Source organism: Heptranchias perlo, chromosome 1, assembly GCF_035084215.1.
Source record: "Heptranchias perlo isolate sHepPer1 chromosome 1, sHepPer1.hap1, whole genome shotgun sequence".
Classification (NCBI taxonomy): Eukaryota; Metazoa; Chordata; class Chondrichthyes; order Hexanchiformes; family Hexanchidae; genus Heptranchias; species Heptranchias perlo.
In genome coordinates, this window is record NC_090325.1 from 123,991,702 (window position 1) to 124,012,150 (window position 20,449).

Genomic DNA, 20,449 nt, shown 5'->3' on the forward strand with positions numbered 1-20,449 from the left:
TCTCAGGACATTTTTTTTTGCTGGAATTTCATTGGGCAGAATTTTTTGGTAGCATGTGATTAGGAGAAAATTGATACTGAGGACAAATGTTTTGTGTAATATGATGGGTGAATAGCAAAATAATAAATTAGAAAGGAGAAAAGCTAGAGACTCAACCAATGATGACATGGAAAAGACATTTAACTGACAAGGAGGGAGAAAATTGGCAGACATGACAGACACAATATAGATCTTAGACTCAACACGATAGATACAAGGGGGCTGAAAAATCCATCTGGTTGACATCCTGGTGGAAGCGCTGTTGACCTCCACTCCTGATCTCTCCAGAGTATGCAGTGTCAGGGAATGGTTATCTTATTTAAATATTGACAGCATGCATCCATACCACTAGGGACTTATCTTGGGTGCTTGCCAGAAGAAGAGGCGCAGGAAATGCAGCACTGGCAAGATGCTTGCTGCTCTGCCAGCATTATTGGCCTGGAAGAGAGGAAGCAAAGCCTCACTAGCCACCTTTATAAAGGGACTGAAAAAAATCCTCAAAATCTTCAGGTGTCCAAGCCAAGTCCCAGGTCTGGACCCTCAAGTAGGTTTAGCATCTGCGGGCCGGCAGGCTGGTAAGACTCTTCTTACTTGGTATACTTCCAGCAAGTTCTCAGGCTGGTGCAAAGTAAACTCCCAGCCTGGGAGTCCCTTGACACGGGTGACCTTTTTTGGGGTGGAGCCTTCAAGAGTACTTGGAGCGGAGGCCGAGACCTGGAATATCCAGGACCCAACATATTTCCTGGGCCTTCCACCCAATTTATGATGGGAGCAGAAATTCAGGGTCAAGAATTTTGTTATAAAGATTTCAATATGTTGGGTGAGAATTTCCATGGGGATTCTCCCTGGCGTCCTGCCCGAATTTTAGTGGAGGATCGGCAAGATCACTGGAGAAACAGCGTAAATGGCCGTTTTAGGCATTTCCACCATTTCTCTGGGTGTCCTACCAATCTTCCACTGAAGTTGCAGTAGTAAAGTGGGAGAAACCCTGTGGAAATTCCAGGTGGTGAACTTTTGAAAATGTTTCCATGAAGCTGTCCACTGGAGTTCTAATGCTCGAAAACGTTAACAAACAGGAAGATATTCAGGAATGTAAGTCTTCAGTTTCTTAGAAAAGTTTTCTCTCTTTTGTGCTGACTTGCTTGCTAATTTTCAACTTACTTGCTGAAAATACCACTAAAGTTCCCTTTCTGTTTCAGTTGTTGCAGGAGTAGCAGCTTGGCACCTGGAAGTAAAGCTGGGTTTTCACAATGAGCTTTTAAAACAAGAAAGCAACCTGCAAGGAGTCTTCCTGTTTAGACTTCCAGCTGGTTGCCAGAAGTCCATGCTTTCTTTGTGCTAGTAAATAATCACCAGCAGTAATTCAAATGAAGGAAATGGCACAAAACACAATCAGCTTCTAAAGCACCACTCTTCACTTGGAAAAATAAATACCTCCCAAAAATTCACATTCATGGCTGTTTTGTTGTAGCCTAGGTTACAGGCTCAGAATTGGCCTGATTTATTGTTTTCTCAACTCCTTTGGGTATTTTGTCTCATAATCATTATGGTTATTAATTAAGGACTGTAAGCCGGCATTTAATTTGACTGACCCAGGCAGCTTCTTACAAATACACTTAGCTGCAAATGCAAACAGGTTTCCAGAACACTCACCAGAAAGCATGGTACACTTGTACTGCACATTTGTAACTTTAGCCATGCACAACTGAAATAAAGACACTTTCTTATTACTTAGCATGCCATAAATTAAAGAGTCTTAGCAACTTCCTGACCCTTAAAGTGCTGACTCTCCTGAGAAACTAACCCCCTCTTTCTATTCTAGGTGGCATAAACAGGATACGGCTGGAAGCAACTGCACCAAGGACAGACGACTTAGATTTAACCACGGTGGTTGCTGGGAGCTAATAAAACTTGTGGAAATAGCACTGGGATGCCAGTGGACAAATTGCAGATTTCCCACAACCTAATGTGTGTGGCAGCAGGCCTATAAGTGCTAATTAATTCTGTAGAATAGATTTTTTTTGAGTTCTCACCTGCTGGCAGCACATATTGGGAAATCACAGACAGCACTTCCACAATTTTCCAATATGCATCAGCAGCGAATGAGGACTCGTAAAAGCTACACTAATGTTTAAATACCTACTTACAAGTGACAAAGTTCTAGTGGGTGCGCTCTGTTTGTTATTTGGTTTCAAGTGTTGCCCTCTTTTTTACCCTGCCCTGAATAAGAGAGATATCAATGGTGTAATAGGAGCAATATCAGTATAATGTTCTGGGTATAAAACCACATAACCTTATATTATCACTCTCAATCACTATAGAATTATATCACCTTCTGATTGATCCAATACATGCTCAACACATTTTAAATGTATAAATATTACTTAATGTTCAGAAGCAGTATTGAACACACTCAAGTTGAATTTTACCTGATATTTAAATACTTTTATGACTCAAGCACAAGGATTAGGTGCACTGATAGGATAATAGTGTCCTCACAGCAGAGAGATTATCCTTAGCCTCTATAGTCTGACACTCAGGAGACACACTGATTCCCTTTAATGTTATCAATTTAGGATGGAGTGTTGGGAAAAAAACAAAATTTGTTTATTGAAAGATGAGAAAAAGGCTCTCTCCACGTCTAACATTCATTCAGACAGGTAACCAGCCAAGGATATGCCCTCCAAAGATGGTTTCTCCCCTTTAACCCTCCCCACATCTTCTCCTAAAGACCATCATTGCAGCATTGGAGGGAGAAAAATTTGTGTGTAAAACAATCCACAGCTCGCAACTGATTGCCATCAATATATGGAATACTGGGTTCTCCAAAGCTTTCTGGGAATGATGTCTACAACACACAAGCCAAATCTTCGCCTTTGTATTGTTGGGTGCAGTTGTTCTCCTGAGTCATTTGGTCAATGCTCAATTTTAAAAGTGAAAAACGAGTGGGTTGGGGGTGGGGGGGGCCTTGAAAATAGCCATCATTTCAGACCCGCCCCCAACCCACCTCCAACCTGCCCATTTCTGGTTTTCATCGGGATGGGAAGAAGGGCCGGCGACCTACCCGCTCCCAGGAGGCGGGCCGGGCCTTAAAACCTTTCAAGGAGGCTTCAGGCCTCCATTTCTCTGGACTTCCTGATTTCAATCCCAGGGGGCCAGGATTCCCGGGCCTTCCGTTTTATGCCTCGTGAAAGGAGGTGAGAAGGCCCAGGACTAACAGGTAGGTGCCTAGAAAAGCACAGGTTGTGGGCCCGGAGGAGCAGGAGTGCTTCCCCTAGGCCCAATAAGCCTACCTGCACCAACCCCCCCAATGATCACGGACACCCGACCCCAGATTGCGGACCTCCCCGATCGCGGACCCCCTATTCCCGACCCCGATATTGCCCCAACCCCTGACCCAGATCCTCCCCCCCCACTCTGATCCTCCAACCCCCGACCCCAATTCTCCCATTCCCGACCCCCGATCCCCCCCTCAACGATCTCAGACCCCCACCATGACCCCCGATCCAACACACCTCCCCTGTGACTGACCCCGATCCCACCCCCCATGACTCATGCCTCATGCCAACTGATGCCCACCCATGCCAACTTATGCCCACCCATGCCCTGTGACCACCCATGCCCTCCGTGTCAACCCATGCCTCCGTGTCCACCCATGCCCACTCATGCCCCTGTGCCTTCCCATGCCCCCCATGTCCACCCATGCCCCTGTGCCCACCCATGCCCCCCCCCATCCATGCAAGCAAAGTCTTAACTGCAGACTTACCTGAAAATCGTAAGGGCATCCGGGAAACCCGTACTAATGGGTTTCCCGGCCTCAATTTGACCCCCGCTCCTTTCCGGCTCGGTTTTAAAATCAAGCTCATTAAGTTCCATTTTCCCAGATAATCGATCGCTTCTCTACCATTTTGAAATGCCTTATTTCTTAAACTATGAATATCTTCTTTTTGTTCTAAACCATTGCATTATGATATTTGAGTGCAAGGGGGAAGGAAGGATACTTAGTATGTTTGAATGAATATGAATGCCTGGAACTTCTGTAGGGTTCTTCCAATTTCCTGCCATAGCTTCAATGGAAGATTGGCGGAACCCACCAGAGAAACTGGGTAAATGGCTAAAAATGTCCATTTATGCTATTTCTCTGGCGTTTCCACGGATCGTCCACCTTAGTTACAGCAGCAGATCAGGATAACCCCACTGAAATCGTCCCCAAAAAGTTCAGCATTGTCACTAGTTTAATCCCATCCTCCACCCTCCATAAGATCCAACTTGTACTGCATTAAATCTCTCCTGCCCATCATCCCCATTCTCAATGACCTATAATGAACCCCGCCCTTGTTGCATTTAAAATCTTCATTGTCGTCCATAAGTTCCTCCCAGGCCTTACCTCACCCTACCTATGCAAGCTACAAACAGTGTGAATGGTATAGAGGGCGCAAAATTCTTAGAGTGCAGACAGGAGAATTTTTTTAGCCAGTATATAGCAAGCTGAATGGAGGGGGAGCAATTCTGGATTTAGTTCTAGGAAATGAAGAGGGGCAGGTGGAAGAAGTAGCAGTGGGAGAGCATTTTGGTGGTAGTGATCATAATACAGTTAGTTTTAGCATAGTTATGGAAAAGGACAAAGACAGAGCAGGAGTTAAAGTTTTCAATTGGGAAAGGCCAATTTTACTAAACTGAGAGGTGATTTAGTAGAAGTAAACTGGCAACAGATACTTGAAGATAAATCAGTGTCAGAGCAGTGGGAGACATTCAAAGGGGTGATTCAAGGGCTTCAGGGTAAACATGTTCCCACAAAGAAAAAGGGAGGGGCTGCCAAATCTACAGCCCCCTGGATGTCAAGAAGCATTCAGGTAAGATAAGGCAGAAAAAGAAAGCCTATGATAGACACCAGGAATTCAATACTACGGAAAGCTTAGAGGAGTACACAAAGTGCAGGGGTGAAATTAAAAAGGAAATTAGGAAAGCAAAGAGTGGGCATGAAAAAATATTAGCAGGTAAAATCAAAGGAAACCCAAAGATGTTTTATAAATACATAAAGAGTAAAAGGATAACTAAGGAAAGAATAGGGCCTATTAGAGACCAAAAAGGTAAACTATGTATGGAGGCAGAAGATGTGGGTATGGTTCTTAATGAATACTTTGCATCTGTCTTCACAAAGGAGAGGGATGATGCAGGCATTGAAATTAAGGAGGAGGAGTGTGAAATATTGGATGGGATAAACATAGTAAGAGAGGAAGCATTAAGTGGATTAGCATCTTTGAAAGTGGATAAATCACCAGGGCTGGATGAAATGTATCCAGGCTGTTAAAAGAAGCCAGGGAGGAAATAGGGGAGGCTTTAACAATCATTTTCCAAACTTCACTGGATACAGGCGTAGTGCCGGAGGATTGGAGGACTGCTAACATTGTACCGTTGTTTAAAAAGGGAGCGAAGGATAGACCGAGTAATTACAGGCCAGTCTGCCTAACCTCGGTGGTGGGGAAATTATGAAATGAATTCTGAGGGACAGGATAAACTGACACTTAGAAAGGCATGGACTAATCAAGGACAGTCAACATGGATTTGTTAAGGGAAGGTCGTATCTGACTAACTTGATTGAATTTTTCGAGGAGTTGACAAGGAGGATCGATGAGGGTAGTGTAATTGATGTAGTCTACATGGATTTTAGCAAGGCTTTTGATACATGGCAGATTGGTGAAAAAAGTAAAGGCCCATGGGATTCAAGGGAATGTGGCAAATTGGATCCAAAATTGGCTCAGTGGCAGGAAGCAAAGGGTAATGGTCGACGGGTGTTTTTGTGACTGGAAGGCTGTTTCCAGTGGGGTGCTGCAGGGCTCGGTACTAGGTCCTTTGCTTTTTGTGGTATACATTAATGATTTGGACTTAAACGTAGGGGGCATGATTAAGAAATTTGCGGATGACACAAAGATAGGCCATGTGGTTGATAGTGAGGAGGAAAGCTGTAGACTGCAGGAAGATATCAATGGACTGGTCAGATGGGCAGAAAAGTGGTGAATGGAATTCAATCTGGAGAAGTGTGAGGTAATGCATTTGGGAAGAGCAAACAAGGCAAGGGAATACACAATAAATGGGAGGATACTGAGAAGTGTAGAGGACATGAGGGACCTTGGAGTGCATATCCACAGATCCCTGAAGGTAGCAGGACAGGTAGATAAGGTGGTTAAGAAGCATATGGAATGCTTTCCTTTATTAGCCGAGGCATAGAATATAAAAGCAGGGATGTTATGCTGGAACTGTATAAAACAGTAGTTAGGCCACAGCTTGAGTACTGCGTACAGTTCTGGTCACCACATTACAGGAAGGTTGTAATTGCACTAGAGAGGGTGCAGAGGAGATTTACGAGGATGTTGCCAGGACTGGAGAATTTTAGCTACGATGACAGATTGGATAGGCTGGGGTTGTTTTCCTTGGAACAGAGGAGGCTGAGGGGTGATTTGATTGAGGTGTACAAAATTATGAGGGGCCTTGATAGAGTAGATAGGAAGGACCTATTTCCCTTAGCGGAGGGGTCAATAACCAGGGGGCATAGATTTAAAGTGATTGGTAGAAGAATTAAAGCGGAAATTAGGACAAATGTTTTCACCCAGAGGATGATGGGCATCTGGAACTCACTGCCTGAAAGGGTGGTAGAGGCAGAAACCCACAACTCATTTAAAAAATACCTGGATGTGCACCTGATGAGCTGTGACTTGCAGGGCTACGGACCAAATGTGGGAAAGTGGCTTTAGACTGGGTGGCTTGTTTCTCAGCTGGCGCGTTCACGACGAGCCGAATGGCCTCCTTCTGTGCCGTAAATTTTCTATGATTCTAAGCTCCTCCATCCCTATAACCGTATTTAAATGTTCTGTTCTTCTGCTTCTGGAATCCTGTTCATGCCCCTTCCCTTTGTTCCAATGACCAAGCTTTCAATCACTTTTTCCAATCTCTATCTTCATAACTCGTCGTCCATTTCCTTACACCCATCTGTAAAGTGCCTTAGGGTGTTTTGTTAAAGGTGCTATATAAATTCAGGTTGCTGTTGTAATAGTGTTTTGTTAGGTTAAGCTTTGCTAATAATATTTCAACTTTAGTTGGTTGATGTTCAGTTTACCATTTAATGAGTTAAGTTCCATTCCTTTACACAATGGTGCACTTTCTGTTGTGCATCACAATTACACGTACATTAATGCATCTTTTTGATGTGCACCATTGTTACAGTTTCAGGATTTTAGAACTATCTTTCTTCTTAATGATCTAACAACGGTTTTGGTAAGTGGACCTTGTTTTCTGTGATTAGAAGCTGCACCTTTTCGATATTCTGACCTCATAATGATGCGCATTCAAGAGACTAACAATTTCCCCTTTGCAATAATCTGCTACTGCAATTAATGTAGACTTGTGCTACACTATCACATTCCCTTTGAAATGGTAGAGATTACACACAAAAGAATAGTAATCTATAAAACACAGTCTGTGAAATGTACGCAACCTTTTTATTCAATCATCATATTTCCCTCATAATCCATGGCATAATTTCTCAACCAAACTGATGGCAGGTACCGCGTTACAACTCTCTCCCCATGGTTTGGGGTTCAACCAGTCACTAATGGTGTGTGTGAGAGTGTGTTGCATGTTAACATTCCTCTGATTTTCCCACAGATACCTTTTGGAGAAGCACCTCAGCTGTTGTCAGCTCCCGTGCTACAGTGTGGCAACACTGAACCACATCCCACAGAATGTTTCTTTACTCATACAAATCTTAGAATAAACTTAACGAATATAATAATGTCATTCTTTATTATTTCAGTATACAAAGGTTAATATTCAACCTTGATATTAACTGAAAACTGGTAAGTGCTTTGGAAGCCATTGTCTTGCTTATCAGTGACTGACCGCTTCCAGGTCTCTGCTGTTGATCTACCTACTGTAAGGAATCTTACAACACCAGGTTATAGTCCAACTGTTTTATTTGAAAATCACAAGCTTTCGGAGGCTTTCTCCTTCGTCAGGTGAGCGAGTGTGGGATTCCATGGAAGGTTACCGCATTTATATTCAGAGAACAATACCTGGTGATTACAGATAATCTTTCCAACTGCCCGTTGTCAAGGCAATCAAAGTGTTCAGACAGAGTGATGTTACCTACAGGACCACCGAATACACAAACGGCCAGAACACAAAACAGGGAGAGAGAGGGAGAGAAACATCCGAAAAGAAGAGAAAGACAGAGAATGACAGGTTGTGTTAAAAACAGATAACTTTTTTTCGCTGGTGGGGTTATGTGTAGCGTGACATGAACCCAAGATCCCGGTTGAGGCCGTCCTCATGGGTGTGGAACTTGGCTATCAATTTCTGTTCGACGATTTTGCGTTGTTGTGTGTCTTGAAGGCCGCAATGGAGAATGCTTACCCAAAGATCGGTGGCTGAATGTCCTTGACTGCTGAAGTGTTCCCCGACTGGGAGGGAACCCTCCTGTCTGGCGATTGTTGCGCGGTGTCCGTTCATCCGTTGTCGCAGTGTCTGCATGGTCTCGCCAATGTACCATGCTCCGGGGTATCCTTTCCTGCAACGTATGAGGTAGACAACGTTGGCCGAGTCACAGGAGTATGAAACATGTACCTGGTGGGTGGTGTCCTCGCGTGTGATGGTGGTGTCTGTGTCGATGATCTGGCATGTCTTGCAGAGGTTGCCGCGGCAGGGTTGTGTGGTGTCGTGGACGCTGTTCTCCTGAAAGCTGGGTAATTTGCTGCGAACGATGGTCTGTTTGAGGTTGGGTGGCTGTTTGAAGGCGAGTAGTGGAGGTGTGGGGATGGCCTCAGCGAGGTGTTCGTCGTCATCGATGACATGTTGAAGGCTGCGGAGAACATGGCGTAGTTTCTCCGCTCCGGGGAAGTACTGGACGACGAAGGGTACTCTGTTGGTTGCGTCCCATGTTAGTCTTCTGAGGAGGTCTATGCGATTTTTCGCTGTGGCCCGTCGGAACTGTCGATCGACGAGTCGAGCGTCATATCCCGTTCTTACGAGGGTGTCTTTCAGTGTCTGTAGGTGTCCATCGCGTTCCTCCTCGTCTGAGCAGATCCTGTGTATTCGCAGGGCCTGTCCATAGGGGATGGCCTCTTTGACGTGGTTAGGGTGGGAGCTGGAAAAGTGGAGCATCATGAGGTTGTCCGTGGGCTTGCGGTAGAGTGAAGTGCTGAGGTGCCCGTCTTTGATGGAGATTCGTGTGTCCAAGAAAGAAACCGATTCTGAGGAGTAGTCCATGGTGAGCTTGATGGTGGGATGGAACTTGTTGATGTTATCGTGTAGTCTCTTCAGTGATTCTTCGCCATGGGTCCATAGGAAGAAAATGTCGTCGATGTATCTGGTGTATAGCGTTGGTTGGAGGTCCTGTGCAGTGAAGAAATCCTGCTCGAACTTGTGCATGAAAATGTTGGCATATTGGGGTGCGAATTTGGTCCCCATGGCTGTTCCGTGTGTTTGGGTAAAGAACTGGTTGTCGAAGGTGAAGACATTGTGATCCAGGATGAAGCGGATGAGTTGTAGGATGGCGTCTGGAGATTGGCTGTTGTTGGTGTTGAGTACTGAGGCTGTTGCAACGATGCCGTCATCATGGGGGATACTGGTGTAGAGTGCCGAGACGTCCATCGTGGTGAGAAATGTTCCTGGTTCAACTGGTCCGTGGATGCTGAGTTTTTCTAGGAAGTCTGTAGTGTCGCGACAGAAGCTGGGGGTTCCCTGTATGATGGGTTTCAGGATGCCCTCGACGTATCCAGAGAGGTTCTCACACAGGGTTCCGTTGCCTGATACGATAGGACGTCCGGGTGTATTGGCTTTGTGTATCTTTGGGAGGCAGTAGAAGTCTCCCACGCGGGGAGTACGTGGGATGAAAGCGCGTAGGATGTTTTGAAGGTCTGGATCGAAGGTCTTGATCAGTTTGTTGAGCTGGTGGGTGTGTTCCTTGGTTGGATCTGCAGGTAACCATCTGTAGTGTTTCTGGTTGTCCAGTTGTCGGTATGCTTCTTTGCAATAGTCTGTTCTTTTCTGTATGACGACGGCTCCTCCTTTGTCCGCTGGTTTGATGACGATGTTGCGGTTGGTCTTGAGAGCATCGATGGCGTTGCGTTGTGCTCGGGTGACATTCTGGACTGTCTTGTGAGTGCGGCTGATGAATCTGGCATTGACGCATTTCCTGACAGCTTGAGCATACATGTCAAGCTTAGAGCAGTGACCCTCCGGAGGAGTCCAGTTTGACTCTTTCTTCTTCGGTTGCTGTACCGCAGATCCCTCTGTCTGCTGTTCCGGATCGTTGATTGTCTCATTGGGTTTGCTGCTGAAATCTTGGGATTTGTGGAAGAATTCCCGGAGTCTCATTCTCCTGATGAATTCCTCTGTGTCCGCCGCGAGACCAATGGGGTCCATTTTGGTGGTGGGGCAGAAATTGAGCCCTCGGCTGAGAACTTCGATTTTGTCTGGTTGAAGGGTGTGGTCGGATACATTGACCATAGACTTCCCTGTGGTTGCAACCGTGGTACCAGGGGAGGCTTGGTTGATGCTGGTGGTGATGCCGAGTTTCTCAAGCTTCCTGCTCTTGGTTTTCATGTAGGCGGCGTAGTTCCGTTGCCTCGTCTGTTTGGCGGTGTCTCATAGCTGGTCTGCTGTGTCCTGAGTACAGGTTGAGAGTATGGACTCTATCTTGGTTTCGAGGTTGCGGCGTCTGCTGTAGAGTTGGTGTACGAGATGGTTGCGCAGTGTGCGAGAGGTACATCGGCAGAGTCTCTCAGCGTAATCTGAGTTGTATGTCGACTTGAGTGGGTTCGTGATCTGTAGTCCTTTCGGGATCTTGTCTGCTTTCTTGCAGCTCTGTAAAAACTTGATGTCTGTGTCTATATGCGCGATCTTCTTGGATATCCTCTCCACTGTGAGCCGGCAGTTTGTGGTGTCGATAGTAGCCATAATGTGGAGATGCCGGTGATGGACTGGGGTTGACAAATGTAAGGAATCTTACAACACCAGGTTATAGTCCAACTGTTTTCTTTGAAAATCACAAGCTTTTGGAGGCTTTCTCCTTTCTCCAGATCTACCTACTGTGTAACGTACAAGAGTGGCCTGAATCTCCTCCCTCAGATTTTGTCTCCTTCCCAGTGGTGGAGCACCTGTCATCCATTCAGTACCTCCCCACACCAGTGCACCCGAGATTAGGATCTCAGTGAAGCTGGGGATCAAGCCTATATCCAATTCACCCCACTACCTTGCTCTGATGCTCCACCACATTGTGCCTCTGCGTCTCCGTGGAACTTTCCATTTAAGAACAATTTAGATTGTATAATTATATCTGGAGCATTGTTTGTGTGATTGTATCTATCATGTACATAGCTGAAGTGTTCAATAAATAGGTCCTGCATACAATCTGCAAGATCCTTTTAGATTAAGTTCTGTTTCATAAAGCATATTCATTTTGGACTGCTCAGTTTGCAAGGCAAAAAACTGGCCTTGCTTCAGATAGTTTCTACTTTATATCTAACATCCAGAGCAGTCCCTCCCTACTTTCCTAGTCCAGCTAATCATCGTAGCAATGAAATATCCTCCATGTTAATGACAACTGTATTATCTCATTTCCATCAGAAGTGCTTATCTATAAAGGATTTGTTATTCTTGCTCAAATTCCGACAGCTTTGTTGACATTGAATAACTTGCACCATCGCAGCATAACCATGACACTGTAAATGAAAATGAAAAGGAAAAGTTGCTGAAACAATCCTCTTTTAAAAGCTCTATGCCTGAACCTCTGCGAGGACTATTTTATAGAAGTTTTGCCTCATTGCTGTGCAAATCATTGATGTTGGATGCGATTTGAGTAAAACTATCAGTATTATTACAATCATCACAGAACTAAATAACTTGGGTGCCCTTCACTGTTACATAAATCTGAAACCAGTCCAAGGCTGAACTATGGGAACCACAGCAATCCAAACATGTGTTTGTCCACTGATAAGCAAGACAATGGCTTCCAAAGCACTTACCAGTTTTCAGTTAATATCAAGGTTGAATATTAACCTTTGTATACTGAAATAATAAAGAATGACATTATTATATTCGTTAAGTTTATTCTAAGATTTGTATGAGTAAAGAAACATTCTGTGGGATGTGGTTCAGTGTTGCCACACTGTAGCACGGGAGCTGACAACAGCTGAGGTGCTTCTCCAAAAGGTATCTGTGGGAAAATCAGAGGAATGTTAACATGCAACACACTCTCACACACACCATTAGTGACTGGTTGAACCCCAAACCATGGGGAGAGAGTTGTAACGCGGTACCTGCCATCAGTTTGGTTGAGAAATTATGCCATGGATTATGAGGGAAATATGATGATTGAATAAAAAGGTTGCGTACATTTCACAGACTGTGTTTTATAGATTACTATTCTTTTGTGTGTAATCTCTACCATTTCAAAGGGAATGTGATAGTGTAGCACAAGTCTACATTAATTGCAGTAGCAGATTATTGCAAAGGGGAAATTGTTAGTCTCTTGAATGCGCATCATTATGAGGTCAGAATATCGAAAAGGTGCAGCTTCTAATCACAGAAAACAAGGTCCACTTACCAAAACCGTTGTTAGATCATTAAGAAGAAAGATAGTTCTAAAATCCTGAAACTGTAACAATGGTGCACATCAAAAAGATGCATTAATGTACGTGTAATTGTGATGCACAACAGAAAGTGCACCATTGTGTAAAGGAATGGAACTTAACTCATTAAATGGTAAACTGAACATCAACCAACTAAAGTTGAAATATTATTAGCAAAGCTTAACCTAACAAAACACTATTACAACAGCAACCTGAATTTATATAGCACCTTTAACAAAACACCCTAAGGCACTTTACAGATGGGTGTAAGGAAATGGACGACGAGTTATGAAGATAGAGATTGGAAAAAGTGATTGAAAGCTTGGTCATTGGAACAAAGGGAAGGGGCATGAACAGGATTCCAGAAGCAGAAGAACAGAACATTTAAATACGGTTATAGGGATGGAGGAGCTTAGAATCATAGAAAATTTACGGCACAGAAGGAGGCCATTCGGCTCGTCGTGAACGCGCCAGCTGAGAAACAAGCCACCCAGTCTAAAGCCACTTTCTCACATTTGGTCCGTAGCCCTGCAAGTCACAGCTCATCAGGTGCACATCCAGGTATTTTTTAAATGAGTTGTGGGTTTCTGCCTCTACCACCCTTTCAGGCAGTGAGTTCCAGATGCCCATCATCCTCTGGGTGAAAACATTTGTCCTAATTTCCGCTTTAATTCTTCTACCAATCACTTTAAATCTATGCCCCCTGGTTATTGACCCCTCCGCTAAGGGAAATAGGTCCTTCCTATCCACTCTATCAAGGCCCCTCATAATTTTGTACACCTCAATCAAATCACCCCTCAGCCTCCTCTGTTCCATGGAGATTAGAAGGGAAGAAAAACAAAGGAACAAAATAGAGTATAAATTTACCTTCAAAAATCAACAGTGTCTGGTATTATTATACTGGACTGTCCAAAGAAAGATATAATCATCTCTATGTGTTTACACTAATATAGACAGTAACAGACATCTACTGCCCCACAGCATTAAAAATGTATTTGTTCAGCGGTGCAAAACAAGATTTTGCACTATCTTGTGGATGTTTAAGTTTAAGTGCATTGGTATTATGCTGGAACACGAGGGAGGAATGGCCCACATACATTGCCATTGCTAAACATGGCCCTTCTACAAGAATGTTTTTTTTTCCTGAAAAATGGTTATTATGAGCACAAATGTCACATTGGCCCCTGCCTGGCCAGGGAAAGGAATACCAATACTCACATTTTTAATTATCAGCCACAGAGAACTGGGTGGTCGACTAGGGTTAGCATAGATTCCTTTCAAATTCAGCCCAGGCTTTGGGATAAAAGTCTCCTCTCTCTGTGGGTTATGAAGATCCGATAGACAAGTGATTATGGTACAGGACCAGCAATCCAGAAGTGCTGAGTTCAAATCCCACTATAGCAAATTGTGAAATTGAATTCAATAAATCTAGCCTTTTCTGGGCTAGCACAAGAAAAATAATCATGATACAAAGTTCAATAATAATAAAATCAGACAAACCTGTTGGCAACAACTCAGGCATTGTATCAGCATAAGATCAAAGTAATCTCAGCCCAATCAACCCTGCAAAGTCCTCCTCACTAACATCTGGCAGTTGCAAGTTGGGAGAACTTTCCCATAACTAGTCAATCAACAGCCTGACATGGTTGTACTCACAGAATAATATATATTAGCCAACATCCCAGAGTTTTCCATCATCACTCCTGGGTATATCCTATTCCAACGGCAGGACATGCTCACCAGAGGTAGGGGTACAGCGATATACAGTCGGGTAGGATTGGCTCTACGAGTCCTCGACATTGCCTCTGGATCCCACAAAGTCTCATGGCTTCAGGTCAAAAAAAGTCAAGGAAACCTGCTGATCACAATCTACCATCCATCTTTATGTGGTGAATCAGTACTCCTCCATTTGAACATCAGTTGGAAGAAGCTCTGAGAGCAGCAAGGGTACAGAATGTCCTCTGGATGGGGGACTTCAATGTTCACCATCAAGCGTGGCTCAGTAGTACCACCACTGACTGAGCTGGCCAAGTTGGAAGGACATAGCTGCCAGATTGGACCTGTGCCAGGTGGTGAGGAAACCAATACAACAAAGTAAGCTACTTGACCTCATCTCACCAACTTACCTGGCAAACACATCTGGCTTGAATAACATTGGCAAAAGTGACCATCGCACAGTCCTTGTGAAGACAAAGTTTTATCTCCAACGTTTAATGTGGCACTACCACTGTGCTAAGTGCTAAGGACAAATTGAACAGCCCAAAACCGGGCATCCCTGAAGTGCTGTGGTTCATCAGCAGCAGAATTGTATACCACCACAATCTGTAACCTCATAGCCTGGCATATCGCTAACTGATCACTGTCTAGCCAGGAGACCAACCCTGGTTCAATGAGGACTGTAGAAGGGCTGGCCAGGAACAGCACCAGGCATATCTTAGAATTAGGTATAAACCTACTAAAGGTTAAACACATGGCTTGCTGACATACATTGGCTCCTGGACCGGGGACACCTCGATTTTAAAATTCTCATTCTTGTTTTCAAATCCCTCCATGGCCTCGCCCTCCCTATCTCTGTAAATTCCTCCGACCCTACAACCCTCTGAGACCTCTGTGATCCTCCAATTCCGGCCTCTTGCGCATCCCTGATTTTAATTGCTCCAATATTGGTGGCTGTGCCTTCAGCTGCCTAGGCCCTAAGCTCTGGAAATCCCCCCCAAAAACCTCTCCGCCTCTCTACCTCTCTCTCCTCCTTTAAGACGCTCCACAAAACCCACCTGTTTGTCCAAGCTTTTGGTCACCTGTCCTAATACCTCCTTATGTGGCTCGGTGTCAAATTTTGTTTGAAAATGCTCCTGTGAAGCACTTTGGGACATTTTACTATGTTAAAGGTGCTATATAAATAAGAGTTGTTGTTGAACATCTCCATCCTCAACCATGATGTGAGTGGAAGAGCACAAGACTGAAGTGTTTGCATGCATCTTCAGCCAAAAGTGCTGAGTGGATGATTCTACTTGGCCTACTCCTGGAATCCCTTTCATCATAGATACCACCAATTTGGGTAACTCCACTTGATATTAAGAAGCGGCTAAGTGCACTGGACACGAGAAAGGCTACATGCACTGATAACTCCCAGTGGTAATGCTGAAGACATGTGCAGTGGAGCCAGCCACTCCCTCTAACCAAGGTGTTCCTGTACAGCTTTGACAATGGCACCTACCCAACAATATGGAAGATTGCTCAGGCATATCCTAGCCCCACAAAAACAGGATAAATCTAACCTGACCAATTACCATCCTATCAGCGTCCTCCCAATCACCAGTAAAATGATGGAAGGAGTCATCAACAGCAGTCGACCAAAACCTACTCACCAATAATCTGCTTACAGATGCTCAGTTCAGGTTCCACTAGAACCATTCAGCTCCAGATCTTGTCACAGCCTGGATCCAGACATAGATGCAAGAGTTGAGTGCCAGAGGGGATGTGAGAATAGCTGCCCTGATATAAAGGCAGCATTCATCCAAGTATGGCATCAAGGAGCCCTAGCAAAATTGATGTTAATGAGGGTCAAAGAGAGAATCCTTCAGTGGTTGGAATCATATGCGACGCAAAGGAAGATAGCTGTGGTTGTTGGAAACTAGTCAACACAGCCTAGGGCATCATTGTATGAATTCCTCAGAAGAATTTCTATGACCCAACCATCTTCAGTTGTTTCATCAATGACCTTCTCTCTGTCATATGGTTTTTTTGATTCCACAGTGTTCAGCTCCATTCACAACTTCTCTGACAATGAAACAGCCCGTGTCAGCCTACAGCAAGACCTCGATAACATCCAGGCTTATGCTGACAAGTGGCAGTTAATGTTTGTGCCACATAAGTGCTAGGTAATGACAATCTTAAATTAGAGAAAGCCCAGACCCCTTTCATGGCCTTCAACAGTACTCAACATTAACATTTTTGGGATCAACTCTGACCAGAAGCATAAATGGACTAATGATATCAACACTTTTGCTACACGAGCAGGGAAGAGGTTGGCTGCTCTGCAGTAAGTGGCTCGCTTTCTGACCTCTCAAAGTCTCTCACCATCTAAACGGCTCAAGTCAGAAGTGTGGTGTAATACCACTCGCCTGGATGGATGCAACTACAACAACACTATTCAGGACAGAACAGTTAGCTTGATCGATGCTCCTGCCTCTGGACTCAATATCTACCCTCTCCATCACCGGCGCACTGTGGCAGCAGTATGTATGATCTATAGGATATGCTGCAGCATCTCACCAAGGTTACATCGACAGCACCTCCCTTCTCTGAGACCTCTACCACTGAAAAGTACAAGAGCAGCAATGTCATGGGAACACCGTCACCTGTAAGCCCGCCAAGTCTCACACCATTCTGATTTGGACATATATTGCCACTCCTTCATTGCTGGGTCAATATCCTGGAATACCTAACATAATTTTGGGAGCACTGTCACCACAGTCTTATCAGGGCAACTAGGGGTGGGCAATAAATGTGGCCTTGCTAGCATCAACAAAATCTTGAGCACAAACAAAAAAAATTATGTTACACACATTTGATCAGTCTAATTTCTTAGAATTTGCTGACAAACAGCCCAATGTGCCAATAATTAGGGTGACCATTCCTCTGGCTTTGAACCGAACAATCTGATTGTGAAATTGTATTTGAAAACAGAATTAAAAGATTCAATTTTCCAATGCTGGATTTTAAAAACAGATTAGATACTCGTGCAAAATGAACCCGGTAACACTTGAATAAAATCGGGCACTTGCACATACGGAAACGTGAAACAGGCCCATCTCATGTTCACACATGTGTAACTGGATTGTTTTGCACATTCACCAACAGATTATATTTCAAGCATCCTCATTAAGGCCATTTGGCCCATTCAGAGCCCAGTTTTAAACTGGGCAAATGATGGTCACCTAGGGTTGCTGACTCTAATTGGATGTATTCCTGGAGGTTTCATCACATGACTTCCTGCCTCCAACCACCCCGTCCAGTCAAACAGCCTTTTTCCTATCACCATTATTTTTATAACTAATAAATTACTGGTATCTCACCGCTTGACCTGGATTTTCCTCTCGTGTCCCCACTGGCACCAAGGATGGCCACCCCTTCATGCAGTGGTGGGGTTCGGGTCCCCAGTGGATTTTCGTTACAACTGCCCCATTTACCACCAATTTCATTTGGGATTTGGCTCTGATATCCCCCAATGCAGGGAAAGCGTCTTGTAGCGGCCTCACCTCAGTCCATGTAGGCCTCTACTTACCTTTCCATTTACGGTTCATTATCTGCTGAAGCCTACAAGGCAATTGCTGTGCTATTCTCAGGATGCTCCTGCCCCTTAAACTGCCTGGCTGCTTTGTCTGGGGCTGGAGCAGCAATCCTGCTTCTTCATCACTGGGATTTTGCAGCAGGACATTGGCGGACAAGAATTCTGGCAGAAGCCAGACATGCATCTGAGGTAATCCCCCATCCTGGAAAATGGGTTAAGGTTGGAGTGGTTTTAAAGAGGCAGAATTCCAGCATGATAATAGCTAATGTTGGGTAATGGAAATACCTAGTGTAGGAAGGTTTGGGTTTAAGCATGTTATTCGGCCAGAATAGAGGGAACTTTGTTCTACATCTGGCTCATATAATTGCCAGGGCATGTTTGATCCTGGCATTGAGTGCAAATTGTAGAAAAATATTCCAACTTTCAACATTAACATCCTCACTTTGACCACATAAAATAGAAAAAAACTGAAGTAGCAAAAATGGATATAGTTGCATAGTGCTACCACAATGTTGATTCCAAGGTCGGGTGTTTGATGTTGCAGGCAAGGAAATTTGCCAGTAGTTGCTCTGCTGTACTAAAGGATGTTTGCCTGTCTCCCTTCAAATGTAATGGCATGCACAATATTAACAGGGGAATAAAATATGTTAGTCTAGTTATACATTGCCAGATAGCACCAATGCCACACATGTTGAGTAGTGATGAAATGGAAATGCCCACTATCTTCAGTGAAGAGCATTGTAATATTTTATGCTCCAGTTTATTGTTTTTTAATTTTTCACCTTTTACTCTTTAAGGCAATGAGTCATGATGAGTACAGTTCCACAGGTGGTGATACCCCTTTGGTACATCAATTAGTGCCCATTCTTCATTTGTAAGGCCAGTGAAGCTTGGCAAACCATTTGAGCCTGGGGGCTACAAGAGCTGAGGCTGACTCTGGCCTTAAACAATGCCCACACACATGCTGTTCCAGCAGGATAACTGGATTATGATCAGGATCAGGAACCCTTGCTGTCTTTTTCTCTTCCGAGGCACTGAGGCAAATTTAAGCACCTTTTACTGCAGGCTTAACTAAAGTCATCCTATTCTGATAAACCAGGGATCAAACTGGGACTTCCCTGGCCAATTTGGGTTAGTGCCACACCAACCAATGTACTTAACCACTGAGCCATTGGGGCGGATCCATTTTTAATGGAACAACCATCCACATAATTTAACCGACAAGTATGAAGTTCAAGTATTTGATGATTTAATTCCCTGCGCTAAATACTTATTGGAAATTGTACAGATTTAAGAACTTAAAAACACTTACAAATTTTTTTTTATTCGTTCATGGGATGTGGGCGTCGCTGGCGAGGCCAGCATTTATTGCCCATCCCTAATTGCCCTTGAGAAGGTGGTGGTGAGCTGCCTTCTTGAACTGCTGCAGTCCGTGTGGTGACGGTTCTCCCACAGTGCTGTTAGGAAGGGAGTTCCAGGATTTTGACCCAGCGACAATGAAGGAACGGCGATATATTTCCAAATCGGGATGGTGTGTGACTTGGAGGGGAATGTGCAGGTGGTGTTGTTCCCATGTGCCTGCTACTCTTGTCCTTCTAGGTGGTAGAGGTTGCGGGTTTGGGAGGTGCTGTCGAAGAAGCCTTGGCGAGTTGCTGCAGTGCATCCTGTGGATGGTACACACTGCAGCCACAGTGCGCCGGTGGTGAAGAGAGTGAATGTTTAAGGTGGTGGATGGGGTGCCAATCAAGCGGGCTGCTTTATCTTGGATGGTGTCGAGCTTCTTGAGTGTTGTTGGAGCTGAACTCATCCAAGCAAGTGGAGAGTATTCCATCACACTCCTGACTTGTGCCTTGTAGATGGTAGAAAGGCTTTGGGGAGTCAGGAGGTGAGTCACTCGCCGCAGAATACCCAGCCTCTGACCTGCTCTCGTAGCCACAGTATTTATATGGCTGGTCCAGTTAAGTTTCTGCTCAATGGTGACCCCCAGGATGTTGATGGTGGGGGATTCGGCGATGGTAATGCCGTTGAATGTCAAGGGGAGGTGGTTAGACTGTCTCTTGTTGGAGATGGTCATTGCCTGGCACTTATCTGGCGCGAATGTTACTTGCCACTTATGAGCCCAAGCCTGGATGTTGTCCAGGTCTTGCTGCATGCGGGCACGGACTGCTTGCTTCATTATTTGAGGGGTTGCTTAATACTGGATTATAAAGGAGCATCAATTAATGTGGCTGTGTGCTGTCAATTCAGTCACATTATGTTTTATGATGGTCTCATGGGACAGGACATCATCTCAAAAAGGTTTTTATCAGAGGATTTTATTGGTTAATGAAAGGTGTTATGAGAAGTATCTGTGGAAATTGATTTCTGCAACAATTACGGCAATCAAAGCCTCTGACATTTCTCAGATAAATGGTTTGGAATACATCCTTTCAGGAGTTTCAGTTTCTCCATGTATGCATGAAAGATCACCAGAAAAGTTCATAGAAGGTCA